We start from the raw sequence: 5184 nt of genomic DNA, 5'->3' as shown, positions 1-5184 counted from the left end.
TGATGTCCAGTTTTTATTAATTTTTCTTTTGTTGTAGATGTATCCTAGAAATCTCACTTTTGATACTGTCCTTAGGTCCATGTAAGTTCTGGGTTTTGGCTCAGGGATGGGGCAGTTGTTCTGTTGGCGGGAAGCCCTAGTCCACGAGTTCATTAATTCTTCCCTGAAGTCCCTCTCCTGCCCTCACCTTCCACTCACCCCGTCACTCTCCTTCTCATTACTGTGTCCAGGCTCAAAGCAGCAGCTCCATGGGAAGGCCCCCGTTCTCCAGTTTCTCCCACTTTTGCATCCATTCCACATGCACCATCGTTCATGTTCCCATCACCCGGAGGGACCCCACTTCCAACCCGCTGCAGTGCATTTCTCCAGGGCAGCTCTCAGGGCACGTTGTCATCGCGCTCTGCCTTTATACCCGGAGCCTTCTCAGTCTCTTCACACACCGCTGCAGCCGGACCAGGCTCCTGTTACCCTTGAAACAGGCCACCTGCCCTCGCCAGGGGCCCATTGTCACTGAAATGTCCTGACCTCAGTTGCTCTGCCTCTCCTGGTCATATTGACTCTGCCACTTACATGATATCTCCTGGGGCACACTCTGCCTGCCTGAGCTTATTTCCTCATCTGTAGAAGCGAGGCCCCTCCCCACCTCCTGAATGTCTCAGCAGCGTGAGCACTTCAGAAACCGGAGTCTCAGAGCATGCGAGAGCCTCAGTGACCTCCAGGCTCCCAGTCACGTGCATGTCAGCCACCTGGTATCAATTGGTCAGAATTAGGTGCACAGGGACCATTTCCTTTTTTGCTTCCTCTTGTGGGGGTTGAAATTTCTCTCAACAAAATTTGATTGCTCAATATCACAATAGTGGAAGTCTTTCATGACCCTTGTGATGAGTGGTGGGGAAGTGGCAGGAGTTTTCCCAGCTCCAGAGTGACATTCGAGACCCCTTCCTGGCTGGCTCCTGCTACCATGGTCGCCACTGTTTACACAGACCCTGCCCAGCCTTCCTGGGTGCAGGGTCCCATTGTTCCTCCTGCCTGCAGCGCCTGTCGCCCTCCTTTTATCATCCTTCAGTCCCCCTTCTCAGCTTGGCGGTGCCTTCCCAGACCTGCCCGGGGCTCCCTGGGCTGCCGCTGCGTGCTGTCCGTTTTGCTGGAAGAGCACCTCGCTGTCTTTTCTGCTTGGAGACCTGGGAGTGCAGGAAGCATGTCATCTTCCTCTTTCAGGCCCCAAATCTGTGAATGTTGCTGGACCATAACAAATGATTGTTGAGGCCAGATGTGGTGGCTCATTCCTGTAATCCCAGCACTTTGAGAGGCCGAGATGGGTGGATCACCTGAGGTTGGGAGTTTGAGGCCAGCCTGACCAACATGGTGAAACTCCATCTTTAGTAAATACAAAGTTAGCCATGTGTGGTGGCGCATGCCTATAATCCCAGCTACTTGGGAGGCTGAGGAAGGAGAATCACTTGAACCCAGGAGGCGGAGGTTGCGGTGAGCCGAGATTGTGCCATTGCACTCCAGCCTGGAAAACGAGTGAAACTCCGCCTCAAAAAAAATAATAATAAAAATAAAAAATAAATAAATGATTGTAGAGTGTGTGTATGGTTAGAGATGTGCACTGCGGGGCAGGAAAGCTGCCCTTGAAAGTGCCACAGACCAACTGGTGGCATTTTGGTAAGGAGAAAGTGGCATGAAGCCCACAGTCCAGATTCTGGATCCAGATGCAAGCCCTGTGATTTCTGGGCTGCCTGAATCTTCCGACCCTCTGCTCCCTCACTTAGAATGAAGATGACAGTATCTACCTCTGGCACTTGGGATTCAATGAGGAAAATGATGGTAAAAATGTCAAGTATGGTGTTCTAAACTTAGCATAGGATTAATACACATTGGCTAGTTCTTCAGAAATGGGAGATTCTGAATGTAGACGTTGTGATTCCCAGTGGTGACAAATCCCAAATAAAAGTGAGAGAATGAGAAGTAGAAGTTAACCTGTGTTGGGAGTGCTCCGATTTCTTCAGATTTTTAACAAGAATGTTTGCATAAAACTCATGTTCATGAAAAACTTTCAGTAGCATAAGAAAATGGTTATGTTGTAAGAACCAAAAAAAAAAAAAAAAAGGATTCAAAGCAGTAAGTACAGGCATGCAACCACTCACAACAAGCAGGAGCCTGTCTTTAATTTGTGTTGTTTGATTAGATAATCCGTTTACGTGGCTGTGAATTCCAAAGGTACAAAATGTACTAGAACAGTGTGTCTCCTTCTTCTGCCCAAACACTCAGCAACCCCCCCAGTAGGCAACATATATTACCAGTTTTTTTCAATCTTCCCAGAGATATTGTATGCATAGCACATATCCTGTTGATGGGTATATTCTGTTCACCCCAATACATTATAATTTAGAGCAGACAGCTCTAGCTGTCATCCCTGAGCATCCCAGCCAAGAGGCAAAAACCCCAAAGATGTTATTAAAATCCTTTTCTCTCAAGGGGGCGGTTTGTACTGATGTTTTCATGCAGTCCATTCAGTGGATGGATTTTACTTTTTGTTTGTGTTTAAATACTTCACCTTAAGGTTTTAAAACAGAGAAAAAGCAAAGCAGAAACCTTCAACCTGAGACCTCAATACACATGTCGCCCAGGCTGAAGTACAGTGGTGCGATCTCAGCTCAATGCAACCTCCACCTCCCGGGTTCAAGCAATTCTCCTGCCTCAGCCTCCTGAGTACCTGGGATGCATGTGCCACCACACCTGGCTAATTTTTGTATTTTTAGCAGAGATGGGGTTTCGCCAGGCTGGTCTCAAATCCCTGACTTCAGGTGATCCATCCACCTTGGCTTCCCAAAGTGGTGGGATTGCAGGCATGAGCCACTGTGCCCGGCCTCAATGTACATTTTTAAAATCTAAATTCACTAGAACCCTTACAAAGGTTTCTAGTGGTTAAGAGGCTGGGATACCAGATTGGACAACCTGTACCTAAACTCTGACTCACCCGCTGTGTGACCTTGGGGGAGTTACTTAACCTCTCTGTGCCTTAGTTTCATCGTGAGGAAAATGAAGACAGTAAGAGTTCCTACCTCATAGGGTGGATATGAGGTTAAATGAGCAAATGTGTGAAACACTTAGAAGAGGATCTGGCACAGTTGGGAGTTTACTGTTGTCTTACCTGGCTCTGCTATTTAAATAGCTGCAAGATTGATATAGCCATTGTATTTTTCTGTTAACAGGGTAACTTGGACATTTGCATGTGTTTTCCAGGTCATTCCATTCTGGCGTCCTGTGATTCATAATTTATGTCACTAGCAAAAGCCTATGTCTTGTGCACAGTAGGGATTGCTGACTCAGGGTGCTGCTGCTGGCCAATATTCCAGAACCTGGGATTGGGAGCAGAAACTTTGTCTCATGTTTTGACCCTAGGGTGGAAAAAAGACTAATGAGTCATAATGTTTTAGGCATAAGAAAGGATGTTCTGGAGAGGAGTGAGATCTTTAAAAAAGTTCATAAAATTAGTAATCGATTATGCACGATGAAATCATGTTGTTATGTTCCAGAGATGACATATGTACTTGTATGTATGAGATTAAAGATGATGACAGATACTGATTCATGTCCACTGTGAAGGTGTCCTTAACTTCCAGTGGCAGTGGAGCTATTTGGGTTGGACAAAAATGATTGTTGGCGACGTGAGATGCTGGGATTACAGCATCTCCCTTCCAGATTTCAAAAAGGAAATGCAGCTCCTTGCACTGGCCTGTGCCACTCACTCCTCCCAGCCATGACTGGAGGACCTGACAAACGCCTTCAGGAACTACTAAACAATAAGTACTGAAGTCTGATGGCCCAGGGCACGGGGAAGCTCCCCTTCTCTGGGGCGCTGTTTGTCCTTGTTTGTGGGTGTCACCTGGGTGGGATTCTTCTGCCAGGGAATAGGCTGAGGAAGATGGGAGATTCTGGTTTCTATGGATACTGGGCTAGCTGGGATTTGCATAACAGTTCAGAGAACAGACAGTCTGGGAACAATGTGGACCCAGGAGGAACATAAAGGCACATGGAAACGAGTTGGAGGGTCTGGGCAGCCGTGTTGCATACAGCCCCCTTCTAGGGACACGAATCTGTGTCTTCCCCTGCTCTCTGGATAGGCAGCAGTATGGAGCACCGAGGATGGAGGGAGGCTGTGTGTGAGCAGTGCCCCAACCAGGGTATGGCACATACTTGGGGCTCAACAAATACTGGTGCTTTTTACTCTCCACCCCCTCTTAAGTTGGCTATGGGCATGCGAAACCTCCCTTGTTTACTTAACAAAGCATCTCATATAGGCTCTATTGTAATCCCTACTACCTGAGCACCGTGTAAGATAGGCTCCAAAAAGGGGTCAGAGGGCCTGTTCAAGATCACAGGACTAATCAGTGACAGAGCTGAACCTCAGACCCTAGTCTCCTGGTGTTACTGTCCCTAGATCTCAAAAACATCTGGGTTTGCAGCAGTAAATGTGGTATAATCCAGGCAGTTCAGTTGATGAGGGGCTGAACTAAGACAGGGGGTGTGGGGGTAAGGCAGGCGATGTGAGAAGTGGGCGGTTAGAAATCCTGGTGAAGGTGGGATTACCAGGCAGACCGTGTACAGACTGGACCGGGTGAAGAAAGGAGGCTGCCAGGTTTCTGTCCTGAACGACCGGTGCTGGTCACTGGGACGTGGTGGGGTCAGTGCGGTGTTTGGGGACATTGGGTGGAATGTCCCCAAATAATGGCAGGGAAGGCCATTAGAGAGCTCTGGAGTCCAGGATCCGCACTGGAGATATGGAGTCATGCGGCACAGGCACATTTTAGATGGCGGGCTGAGGATTCAGGTTATAGACCTATGAGGAGTGAATAGAGGCAGAATTGCAACCAAAGGAAGGCGGCGTAACAGATGCAAATATAAACACGTTGAACATCAGTGCCAAAAGACCCCGAATTCAGGTACAATGGGGATGGAAAGTAACACATTGACTCGTTGAAGGCAGCATACAGCCTGCAGCCCCCGGCATGGCTTTGCCCAGTACCAGGGAAGACAGAAGCAAAGACGAAAACACCGATGACCAACAAAAAGTGATGGATGGCCAACCTACTGGCAGAAATTGGGGAGGATTTCCCCTAACTATGAAGCCCATGGAGCCTGAGTTCCAGCAGCCACCCAGACACATCGAAAGGTGCT

Source organism: Rhinopithecus roxellana, chromosome 9 (assembly GCF_007565055.1).
Source record: "Rhinopithecus roxellana isolate Shanxi Qingling chromosome 9, ASM756505v1, whole genome shotgun sequence".
Lineage (NCBI taxonomy): Eukaryota > Metazoa > Chordata > Mammalia > Primates > Cercopithecidae > Rhinopithecus > Rhinopithecus roxellana.
This window is presented reverse-complemented; position numbering follows the sequence as displayed.